Genomic DNA, 13,651 nt, shown 5'->3' with positions numbered 1-13,651 from the left:
GATGGAACAACTTTCCCACACCAAAATGTGTGAAAAAAGTGATTTTTTTCAGCTAAAATTGAGGTTTGCAGGGGATTCTGGGTAAGGAAACGTTGGGGGATCCGCGCAAGCCATACCTCCTTGGAAGACGCCGGGTGTCTAGTTTTCAGAAATGTATGGGTTTGGTAGGTTTCCTTAGATGGCCGCTGAGCACGGGGCCAAAAACCCAAGTGACCCCCCTTGCAAAACCAGGTGGTTTTGCGATAGGCCATTTTGATGTCGCCTCACTACGTTTTGGGCCCTTGTCTGTCGTGGGTACTTGGGCCTCCCACACAAGTGAGGCACCATTTTTACCGGGAGACCTGGGGGAACGCTGGGTGGTGGTAAATTTCTGTGAGCCCGGTGATGGAACAACTTTCCCACACCAAAATGTGTGAAAAAAGTGATTTTTTTCAGCTAAAATTGAGGTTTGCAGGGGATTCTGGGTAAGGAAACGTTGGGGGATCCGCGCAAGCCATACCTCCTTGGAAGACGCCGGGTGTCTAGTTTTCAGAAATGTATGGGTTTGGTAGGTTTCCTTAGATGGCCGCTGAGCACGGGGCCAAAAACCCAAGTGACCCCCCTTGCAAAACCAGGTGGTTTTGCGATAGGCCATTTTGATGTCGCCTCACTACGTTTTGGGCCCTTGCCTGTCGCGGGTACTTGGGCCTCCCACACAAGTGAGGCACCATTTTTTCCGGGAGACCTGGGGGAACGCTGGGTGGTGGTAAATTTGTGTGATCCCGGTAATGCCACAACTTTCCCACACCAAAATGTGTGAAAAAAGGGTTTTTTTCAGCTAAAATTGAGGTTTGCAGGGGATTCTGGGTAAGGAAACGTTGGGGGATCCGCGCAAGCCATACCTCCCTGGAAGCCGCCGTGTGTCTAGTTTTCAGAAATGTATGGGTTTGGTAGGTTTCCCTAGATGACCGCTGAGCACCGGGCCAAAAACTCAAGTGACCCCCCTTGCAAAACCAGGTGGTTTTGCGATAGGCCATTTTGATGTCGCCTCACAACGTTCTGGGCCCTTGCCTGTCGCGGGTTTTTGGGCCTCCCACACAAGTGAGGCACCATTTTTACCGGGAGACCTGGGGGAATGCTGGGTGGTGGTAAATTTGTGTGAGCCTGGTGATGCCACAACTTTCCCACACCAAAATGTGTGAAAAAAGTGATTTTTTCAGCTAAAATTGAGGTTTGCAGGGGATTCTGGGTAAGGAACCGTTGGGTGATCCACGCAAGCCATACCTCCCTGGAAGCCCCTGGATGTCTAGTTTTCATAAATGTATGGGTTTGGTAGGTTTCCCTAGATGGCCGCCGAGAACCGGGCCAAAAACCCAGGTGACACCCCTTGCAAAACCAGATTGTTTAGACATAATTAATTGTTTGTTTCTACAGCGTGAGAATTTTGGAACAATATTGCAATGAAAATGTGACAGACATTTTGAGGTTTGCAGGACATTGGGGATAAAATAACTTTTTGAATTCACAAGAGAGACATCACCATGAACTCCCATGTGTTTACGACAATATCTACAGTTGGTGATTTATTCTTACATGGAAAGTACACCTTGGCAGAGAAACTAAAGACAAAGATTCCTGCACAACCATCTATTCCTCAAACACACACACATACTGGTTGGATTTGGCACGAGGGCGAGTCATGGTTCAGTATATTAAATTTTATTAACAAGAGATTTCACAAACATGAAATCCACTGTCAATAATTAAATGCACACAAAAACCAAACCAATGTCTCGCAGCTCGTGAGCTGTAAAGCCACGTCAAGGCACCAACCACTTTACAGGCCATTCACACACCTTTCATACGTGATACACAGAAGACCATTCGCACCACCAGGCACAAAAGCAACACATTACAAAATTCTCAAAAAGGGACAATGTACACCCTGCTTCAGAAAGGCAAATATTACTGCACAGCCATCTAATCCTCAAGCACACACACATACTGGTTGGATTTGGCATGAGGGTGAGTGATGGTTCAGTATATGCAATTGTATTAGCAAGTGATTTCACAAAAATGAAATGCACTGTTAATAATTGAAAGGGCGAGAAACTGAACCATTAACTCACAGCTCGTGAGCTGTAAAGCCAGGACAAGGCACCAACCTCTTTACAGGCCATTCATACACCTTTCATACGTGTGTGACATACAAAACCATTCACACTGCCAGCCACGGGCCCATCACATAACAAAACTCACACCAGCACACAGCACCATTCAAGGGCCCATCACTTTGACACGCCCACATTCCTGACACAGCAACTACACAAGCTGATGGATTGCGTGGAGTGGCACTCAGCTAGCAGTGTGTGTAGGGACCAGCAGCAAGTCACTACTCACACACAGCCAGCCGAGCGCCAGTCCACGCAAACCGCTAGCCGAGCACCAGTCCACGCACACCGCTAGCCAAACACCAGTCCACGCACACCGCTAGCCAAGCGCCAGTCCAGGCACACCGCCAGCCAATCGCCAGTCCAGGCACACCGCCAGCCAATCGCCAATCCACGCACACCGCCGGCCAAACTCCAGTCCACGCACACCACCAGCCAAGCGCCAGTCCACGCACACTGCCAGTCCACGCACACCGCCAGCCAAGTACCAGTCCACGCACACCGCCAGCCAAGCACCATCCCACGCACACCGCCAACCAAGTGCCAGTCCACACACACCAACAGCCAAGCGCCAGCCTACACACACCGCCATCACATTTAGGATTTTTTAAGACAAAAATAAAAACACAAACAAATCGCAAATAGATACAAATCTACAAACACAAAATCAGAAACTAAATACATTGCAATAACGCCAACCTTGAAACAGAATCAAATTTTTCAAAGAATACAGAACAGGCAGTTCACTTTACCACTCATGAATGCTCCCAAAAATTATTTTGCGTGTGGTACACTCTAAAACAAGCAGGGACACACAGCCCAGGTTTAGAAGGACAGTCGGGGCAGTACATATGAATCTCCTTCCGCATACCTCGTCGCCAACAGACTCTACATCTCCTACTGGGAAAATCTTTTGAGGGTGTGGGTGGAATGTGATCAGGAAAGTGGCGATCTCTCAATCTAGCAACATCCTCCACCACTCCAACTCTAGGAACACTTGCCTGTTGCACTACAACAAGGCTGCCTATTACAGACTCCTGAAACTTAGCAAAAGTCATCTTTGACTCAGGGCAAGAATCCTGGAACACAACAAAAGCATTAAAGGTTGCCAAGTGGAAAAGATGGATAGCCAACTTCTTGTACCAAATGTAAGCCTTACGAAGAGCAGCGTAAGGTTCCAACCTCTGATCTACTCTGTCAACACCACCCATGTGCCTATTATAGTCTAAAATGCACACAGGTTTGCGCGCTTCAGCAAACTGACCCCAAACAGTCACAGGTGCAGTGCTTTCATCATGTAGACATTTCTCCTGCACTGTCCCCGCACAAGCTTTTGACAAACAAGTTCTTTTGGGAAACCTTTACGGTTAGAGCGGATTGTGCCACAAGCAACAGTGTCCACTTTGGCCAATTCCCTGAACAACCGCACACCAGTGTAGAAGTTATCTACATATAAATGGTGGCCTTTGTTAAAAAATCCTCTACCAAGTTCCCAAACAATTTTCTCAGTCACTCCAAAAGTGGACGGACAACCAGGGGGGTTAATCCTGGATTCCTTACCGGTGTACACCCTGAAATTAGAGACATATCCAGTCCTACTGTCACACAGCATATACAGCTTAATTCCATAGCATGCCCTCTTACTAGGAATGTATTGCCTAAAAACCAAGCGGCCCTTGAACAACACCAAAGACTCATCCACTGCAATTTCTTTCCCAGGAGCATAGATTTCAGAAAATCGATCAACAAAGTGATCAAGGACAGGCCGAATCTTAAAAAGACGGTCACACTCAGGGTGATCTCGTGGCAACGCTAAACCATTATCAACAAAATGCATCATCCGAAGCAGAAGCAAATACCTGTCACGACTCATGACTGCCGGGAAAATAGCAGTTGCCATCAAGGGACTAGTAGACCAATATGAAGACATTGATGGCTTCCTTAGCAAGCCCATCAACAAAGTTAAACCCAAGAACTTCTTCATCTCTTCAAGATTTGTGGGAGTCCACCGGGTAGCTCTAGAGTGTGGCTTAAGACTGGCACTGTTGTCCCTCAAAAACTGTTCGGCATACAAATTAGTCTGCTCAACAATCTCTGCCAAAAACACATCGTCCATAAACAACTGAAAAAAATGTATCGGCAAAATGTTTTCAGTATTCACTCTACACCCTGGAACACCAGTAAAGTCTGGCAATGCCGGCTGCACCATGCCAGGGGCAACCCAGAGGTCATCACTTTCAAAGGGAAGCCTTGCAGCCCCAGCCTGCAGCCCAGATGCCTCTTGCCGCACTACACCAACAGGAAGCCTTGCAGCCGCAGGCTGCAGCCCAGAAGCCTCTTGCCGTACTACATCAAAGGGAAGCCTTGCAGCCCCAGGCTGCAGCCCAGATGCCTCTTGCGGCATATATATTCACTGAAAAAACCATGGGTTTCAGGCACGTTATAGTTAGGAATTAGCATTTAAAAAACCTTAGAAATTCACTGAAAAAACCATAGGTTTCAGTGGCGTTATAGTTAGCTGGACTTTTCACTCGTACAAAACCATTGAAATTCCCCCTTTATAGTTAGTTCAGCTAACTATAACTTGCACGCCCGCAATGCACTGCTGATGACGTCACATATTACATCACTCATGACATGGTCAGTGACATCACTCATGACATCACTGATGACATCTCAAATGACATCACTGATGACATCACTGATAACATCATCCAGTGAATGTGTGCTTTTCTGAAAATTACTTATGTTTTATATATGTATATCTCAAGGTCGATGGAAGAATAAATGGGTATATAAGTGTCTAAATGAATGATTTGTTTTTGAAAAATTGATTGTATAACTGACTGATTAAGTGTATCTTAGTGAATACATGGCTTAGTGAGTAATGTTTAAATATGTAAATATCTATATCAGTCTCTCACTTTGTGTATAAGTGGCTGCATGGGTTGGTGAGTAGCTACAGGAGTGTCTATATAGGTTATTAGTTGGTGTTTTGAGTATCAGTACGAGTGTCTGAGTGTCTGTATGGTTCCGTGGGGGGTATTACGTAGTGCATAGGTGCATTAATGAGTGACTCACTGTTTGTATGTGTGGAAGACAGCATGTGTGCAGGACTGTATGGGTGGATGAGTGTGTGCATGGGTGTGTTAGTGAGTGAATGACTGTCTCAATAGCGTCTTTATGAGTAACTACATATGTTTTAATCTAGTATATGTGACTATTGGTGTATATAAGTGAGTATATGTGAGAGTGAGAGATTGAAAGAGTTTCTGTATGAATAAGTATGTGTTTCTATAAGTGATTGTTTAAAAGACTACGTATGTGTAAGTTTCTGTAGAGGTAAGTGTGGTGGTGTGTGTATAACTGTATATGCAAGTAAATGGATGTTTGATTCTTTATTAGCATGAGTGACTATGTGTGTGAGTAACTCTATGGATGAGTGGCATTGTGTAACTGTATGTATAGGTGTATGAGTACATATGATGAGTGAGTACATGTATAAGTGACTGTATAGGACTGTTGGTGAATGAGTGGATGTGTATGTGGATCTTAGAATTACTGAATAGGTTGTTGTAACTGATAATGGTATGTCCATTGTTTTGAAAATTTTAGTTTCTATTTTTGAATGTGTGTATCAAAGGTTATATTAGGGGTAGAGGAGGTCTGCCACTCTATCACAAGGATGATGTCATTTGAGATGTCATCAGTGATGTCATGAGTGATGTCACTGACCATGTCATGAGTGATGTAATATGTGACGTCATCAGCAGTGCATTGTGGGGGCGCGAGTTATAGTTAGCTGAACTAACTATAACGGGGGAATTTCAATGGTTTTGTATGAGTGAAAAGTCCAGCTAACTATAACGCCCCTGAAACCTATGGTTTTTTAAGTGAATTTCTGAGGTTTTTTAAATGCTAATTCCTAACTATAACATGCCTGAAACCTATGTTTTTTTCAGTGAATTTCAAACGTTTTTTAAATGCTAATTTCTAACTATGCCTACAGAGATAGGACATGTGAAGTAAGAAGAAAAAACGCACAGAAAGAAAAAAAAGAAATGCAGAAAGAAGCAACAGAAGCCCTCAAAGACGAAGAAAAGTGCAGGAAGAAGGATAACGTGCAGAAAGAACAAACAGAAGAGCAGAAAGAAGCCTTGTTGCAAAATCATCCTGTACCCTCAACTTTTTCAGATGGATACTGGTGGTAACTGAGTCTGACTAACCAGTCCTAGAGCCAGTGCTATGTTAAAAGACACTCAGAATACAGTCAAAACACCTACATACACTAGGGAACACTATGCGTTGGGGTCCCCCTGTGATCAGCATGACCTCCTCTGTAAGCCCCTAGTATATAATAGGGCAAGGGATTAAAACTACCTCTTAAAACGCGCTACAGGGCGTGTTTGCACACGTCACCTCAGGCCCCGTCCCCTCACTTCCCCACTGTGTAAACACGCCCTGTGCCCGTTTTAAGTTGGGAGATTAAGTCCCCTTGAATCCTGAGGGTCTCTAGGGTACAACTAGACCACTAGGTACCTCCAGTAAGCACCACAGAGCTGCGTTGCAGAGAGATGTAAAAAGGGGCATGGCCTAGACCATCTCTCTGCAACGCAGCGCAGTGGCGCTTACTGGAAGCACCTGGTGGGCTAGTTGGGCCCCTGGGTCCCTCAGGATTGAAGGGGAATTATTTCCCCAACTTAAAATGCGCCACAGGGCTTGTTTGCACACGTTAACTCAGGCCCCATCCCCTCCCTTCACCACTGTGTAAACACGCCCTGTGGCCGTTTTTAGTAGGGAGATTAAGTTCATTTGAAGCCTGAGGGTCCATAGGGTCCAACTAGCCCACTAGGTACCTCCAGTAAGCGCCACAGAGCTGCGTTGCAGAGAGGTGTAAAAAGTGGCACGGCCTGGACCACCTCTCTGCAACGCAGCTCAGTGGCGCTTACTGGAAGCACCTGGTGGGCTAGTTAGCCCCCAGGGGCCCTCAGGATTGAAGGGGAATTATTTCCCCAACTTAAAACGCGCCATAGGGCGTGTTTGCACATGTCACCTCAGGCCCCGTCCCCTCCCTTCCCCACTGTGTAAACACGCCCTGTGGCCGTTTTTTAAGTTGGGAGATTAAGTCCCCTTGAATCCTGAGGATCCCATGGGGCAAAATAGCTCCCAGATGTAGCTCTATCCTCTGTCGTCTGAATCCATGGACTAGCCTCCTCCCTCCTGCCATGCATGGTTTGATGTGCTGCCACTGCCCTCGATTTAACATGATGCACCAGTCCACTCCTCCTGCCCTCCATTGCCCAATTCTATGGCCCATCATTGACCTCCTGCTTAGCCTCTGTGCTTAGCTTGCTGCCCCTATTCTCCTTCCCCCTGCCCTCCGATGTCTTTGTGCAGGCCCCTGCTCCATCCTTTTTGCCCACCATGTTCCATGGACCTGCCACTCCTATCTACTCTGAGTGTTCTGTTGAGCTGCCACTCCCCTCCCACCTGCCTAGCATTGTCAGATGACTGTAACCTGTCCCTGCCACCTCCACCCTGCCTGTCCACATGCCATGCCCCTATTCCCTTCCTCCTGTCCTCCATGGTCCATTTTACTGCCACACCCTTCTGCCTCCCTGGTCTGTTGTGCTGCAACTGCTCCTCCTGCCTGCCCCGCGTGGTCTGTTGTGAGTCCCCTTCCCCTGAATTCTCTTGTGTGTGCCCAGGTCCTGACCCTCCCTTCTATCCTCCATGGTCCTTTGAGCATTCCCCTGCACCCTCCTTCTTGCCCATCATAGCCATTGTGCTGCCACTAACCCTCCCACTTGCCATGCATGGTCTTCTGTGCTGCCATGGCCCCTCCCACCTTCCCTGTGTGGTCAGCTAGCTGTCCTTGACCCCCTCCCACCTTCCCTCCATGGTCTGTGTGTATGCCATCATAGTCTCATTGTTGCTCTCCATGGTGTGTCTAGTTTCTAGTGCCCATCCTGCCTGACCTCCATGGTCATCTTGCTGCTCCTGCCCTGCCCCCTTACCCCCAGCCCTCTGTTTCCATGTGCAGACCCCTATTCCCTCCCTCCTGGCTTGTCTGTTCCATTGTAACGCCCCTGATCCGTCCCTCCTGCCCTTTATGGTCTGTTATGCTGCAGCTTTCTCTCCTGTCTGTCCATTATGGTCAGCTAGCTACCATTGCCTCTTTCCCCTCTGTTCTCTGTTGTCCATGTGCATGGTCCTGTCCCCTCCCCATTGCTTTCTATGGATTGTTGTGCTGCACTCCCGTCCCGCATGCGCTGTGTGGTGTATTGTGCTGCTGCAAACCCTGATGCCAGCCCTGTAGGGTTAGTTTGGTGCACCTCTCCATGTCCCTCCTGTCCTCTGTTATCCGAGTCCATGTCCCTACCCCATTTCCTCTTGCCTACCATGATCCAATGAACCATACTTGCGAACATTTTGAACTTGGTAAGAGGGAGATTTTGAAAAAAAACTGGGTTATTGATTTTCCCCTTTGAGTTACATTGAAAAAGAGGAGATTGTAGACAGGAGACAGATCAAATAAAGCCCATTTGAGCTTAAAAATATTGGACCTTTCCTGGCTGAAACGGGTCTGTTGACATGTATGGTTGTACTACTACTGCCTCTTCCTTCTGCCCACAATGGTCTATTATATTGCCACAGCCTCTCTTGCCAGTCCTGTATTGTTGGTTTGTTGCCCCTGCCCCCCTTTCCACTGATCTCCATAGTCTGTTGTGCTGCCACTGCCCTTCCTGCCTGCCCAGTGTGGTCAAATTGTTGCCTCTGCACTCTCCTACCTGCCTTCAATTTTCAGAGTCCGTGCCCCTCGCCTCTGCCTCTCAACAGTATCCCAATGAACAACTAGATTGCTAACATTCTATATTTATTACAAAAGTGTGGAACGCCTGACGTCATCTTGATGTAATCAAAACTGTAATACCTAGAGTATTTCCTTTAGAAATTACATATATGAGAGGGTCTTATTTGCATAAAAATTATGGTTAGTGCTCTAAAAAACTAAAATGAGGACATATTTTTAGAGTTTTCAAATAGCGACAAAGAACTTTTAAATTATTTGTAATCTTTATGTTTTTTTATTCAGTTGACCTCTTGATTAAATGTTGCACCTAGGGGAGAAGATGTGGTGTTACTTCCAGAGCTGCAGACTTTGCAACTGGGGAACCAGGTTGGAGTTTCTGCTTAAGCTCAACATTCTGTGATTCTGGTCAAATCACTTAATCTCCCCATGTCTACAACCAAAATGAATTTGATCTGGTGTGATGTAACCAATGCTCATGTAAAGCACTCCAATACCTGACAAGTCTGCACTATATAAAACTGCAAATACACAAAAAATAAGTGTTTTGCACACTTCTGTCATTGGGCTACATGTGGGCGACATCTGGGTGATATTTGTGCTGCATTTGGGCTCTTTTGTCTCTGGTGGCCATCTTGGGAGATTTATTTGTTATGAAGTTTCCTAATTTCCCCATTTACTGCAGTCTCCTCAGTAGGAAATTCTTTCAGTTTTTTACTTTGATTCCATCAAGAAGGTATTCAGATATGTCACACATTTGCCATAAATTCTGAATGTTAGCACTCTAGTTGCTCATTAGATCACTGTAGTAAAGCTACTGCTCACCACGGAAGTCTGCTGCTGGTATTAAAAGTGCATGTTTCAGTCTGCATATTAGAATTTTTTAATGAAATAGATGAGGATTTGAGAAGTCACTCAAAATGTGCCCTAATTTTTCTTTCTGCAGCACTAATCATAATTTCTATGGCAAAATGAACCCCCTCATTGTGTTCCTTTTTAAATTAAATGTTTTAAGTGTTACCAGTTTATTCCAATCAAGATGGCTTCAGGTGTGCCATACTTTTGTCATAAGTAAGACAGTAAGCGCTCTAGTTGTTCTTAAGAACACTCTGGGGCATTCTGTCATTGGGCTATACTTGGGCTACATCTGGGTGATATTTGGGCTACATTTGGGTTCTTTTGTCTCTGGTGGCCATCTTGGGAGATTTATTTGTTATGAAGTTTCCTAATTTCCTCATTTACTGCAGTCTCCTCAGTGGGAATACTTTCAGTTTTTTATTTTGGTTCCATCAAGAAGGCATTCAGATGTGTCACACATTTGCCATAAATTCTGAATGTTAGCACTCTAGTTGCTCATTAGATCACTGTAGTAAAACTACTGCTCACCAGGGAAGTCTGCTGCTGGTATTCAAAGTGCATGTTTCAGTCTGCATGTCAGAATTTGTTTATGAAATAGAAGAGGATTTGAGAAGTCAAAATGTGCCCTAATTTTTCTTTCTGCAGAACTAATCATAATTTCTATGGCAAAGTGAACCCCCTCATTTTGTTCCTTTGTAAATTAAATGTTTTAAGTGTTACCACTTTATTCCAATCAAGATGCCTTCAGGTGTGCCATACTTTTGTCATAAGTAAGACTGTTTGCGCTCTAGTTGTTTGTTTGAACACTCTGGGACATTCTGTCATTGGGCTATACTTGGGCTACATCTGGGTGATATTTGGGCTACATTTGGGCTCTTTTGTCTCTGGTGGCCATCTTGGGAGATTTATTTGTTATGAAGTTTCCTAATTTCCTCATTTACTGCAGTCTCCTCAGTAGGAAATACTTTCCGTTTTTTACTTTGGTTCCATCAAGAAGGCATTCAGATGTGTCACACATTAGCCATAAATTCTGAATGTTAGCACTCTAGTTGCTCATTAGATCACTGTAGTAAAGCTACTACTCACCAGGGAAGTCTGCTGCTGGTATTCAAAGTGCATGTTTCAGTCTGCATGTCAGAATTTTTTTATGAAATAGAAGAGGATTTGAGAAGTCAAAATGTGCCCTAATTTTTCTTTCTGCAGCACTAATCATAATTTCTATGGCAAAATGAACCCCCTCATTTTGTTCCTTTGTAAATTAAATGTTTTAAGTGTTACCACTTTATTCCAATCAAGATGGCTTCAGGTGTGCCATACTTTTGTCATAAGTAAGACTGTTTGCGCTCTAGTTGTTTGTTAGAACACTCTGGGACATTCTGTCATTGGGCTATACTTGGGCTACATATGGGTGATATTTGGGCTACATTTGGGCTCTTTTGTCTCTGGTGGCCATCTTGGCAGACTTATTTGTTATGAGGTTTCCTAATTTCCTCATTTACTGCAGTCTTCTCAGTAGGAAATACTTTCAGTTTTTTACTTTGATTCCAAAGGCATTCAGATGTGTCACACATTTGCCATAAATTCAGAATGTTAGCACTCTTTTTGCTCATTAGATCACTGTAGTAAAGCTACTGCTCACCAGGGAAAACTGCTGCTGGTATTGAAAGTGCATGTTTCAGTCTGCATGTCAGAATTTTTTAATGAAATAGAAGAGGATTTGAGAAGTCACTCAAAATGTGCCCTAATTTTTCTTTCTGCAGCACTAATCATACTTTTTATGGAAAAATGAACCCCCTCATTTTGTTCCTTTTTAAATTAAATGTTTTAAGAGTTACCACTTTAATCCAAGCAAGATGGCTTCAGGTGTGCCATACGTTTATCATAAGTAGGACTGTTAGCGCTCTAGTTGTTCTTTGGAACACTCTGGGAAGCTGCAGTAGAACACAAAGGAATCAACTGACAGTCTCTGCCCTTGTTGGATGTACATGTTTTACTGAGAATGTCAGACTTCATTCTCACATGACTGAGAAAGATAATGTGAATTTACAGAAAATAAGCTCTCAGTTTAGCTTATAGATCACCTTCCAAACCTCTGTGGGAAAAGCATGAGAAAATATTTTTCTCTCAATCATGATATCCCAGCAGAAGGCTTTTTCACATGGTGAAATCACCTTAGAACATACCACAATTCCTAAAATGAGTATGGTACCATCAACAAATGATTTATAATGTAACTAAAGTCTTAAAACCTTTTATTAACTGCAATGCTTTTTAATGAGGTGCTATCATGTATATTGGTCCCAAGATGGCTGCCAACACTTCTTGGATGAAGTGCTGACAGCCAATCAGATCTCAGGATGAGATGTGTGGTCAGGCTCCGCCCACATATATATATGATTTTACTTTTGATTTTCTCAGGAACTACTGAACAGATTGACACCTGCAAAAGGCACATCCCTGACCTGAGGACTACCTCTCTGCCAAATTTCAAGTAATTCTGTTCAGCCGTTCGGGCTGTACCTTGGACTAAAGGTCCCTATAGAAAATTGCATGGGGAAAACGTGTTTTGGGACCCCCCTTTTTTCTCAGCCCCCGCTTGACGAACCCCCCCGAGACTTTCAGGGAAGGAGCGGAGCGCCCCACCTATTTTGAACATTTTGCGAGGATTCGTCAACCGGCGCCAAAGTTATTCCAAATAGAATGTTGCGGATTTCCTATGGAAACACGGTCCTAACTATAACTATCTACTGGCGACCGCCAGTAGATAATATATATATATATATATATATATATATATATATATATATATATATATATATATATATATATATATATATATATATATTATTTCATATAAAATAAAGCTTTCTACACAATAGGTTTTCTTTGTCTGCTTTTATAGGAAAGGTGTAGGTCATACTTTCCAGCAGAGTAATCACATTTACAGCTTGTACATATATAGGTTTACCCTTTGGTCTTCAGCTTGATTGCCATTAAAGGAAGGAAATAACTCTGAAACCAGATATCTTTCTTCACCAGTGGATGTGACATGGTTAGTCATATCTTCCACGTTCTTAGGGATCTGAAACATGGAAGCAGGAAAAACATCAGTTCTGATATAAGCATTCACCAGCTCCATAATCACTATGTGCATTACATGAATCAATTCAACTTGTGTTCTTTTGAATTTCTAGCCAGTGGTGGTACTTAAAGATACTCAGATGCAAGCAAGTATGTACTGCATTGCCTTTGTGCACAGTTATAAAGTTATTGAACAACCATTGTCTGCAGCGGATAGAGGAATGTCTATAGACAAAATAGATAGACCACTCCTATACCCCAAGAATTTTTTTATTGTATTTATTATTTTTATTTTTGCAACTTTGTTTAGCATGAACAAGATTCAAAAGGGTAGCGGAGCGCTTTACATAGCAGCAGTTATAACTTACAAATAATGTACAAAAGAGCAGTTACGAAAGTTTCATTGCATAACAAATGTTTACACGGCACGATCTGTTTTAACTGACATCTCATAAAAGAATAAATAATATTTTGCACGACCCGACATTCTTAAGTAACTAGCGAGGGCATTATAGACGAGATCAGCACCTTTGTGTTTAAACATACCCTATACCTTAGTGTGAGGTATGTCTTCTCATTATTTGTCCTACGGTGCTCTATGAGAGTAACAAACCGATGCGGTAACATACTAATTACACTGTCCACACCACAGACACATGAGAGGATCACTTTGAGTATGCCACGTGTATACTACTGCCATTTGGTTCAGCTTTGAGAGGAGCACTCTACACCGTCTTCTACAACCTGAAAC

Source organism: Triturus cristatus, chromosome 1_1 (genome assembly GCF_964204655.1).
Source record: "Triturus cristatus chromosome 1_1, aTriCri1.1, whole genome shotgun sequence".
Taxonomy (NCBI): Eukaryota; Metazoa; Chordata; class Amphibia; order Caudata; family Salamandridae; genus Triturus; species Triturus cristatus.
The sequence above is the reverse complement of the archived record's forward strand: the minus strand, read 5'-3'. Positions refer to the sequence as shown.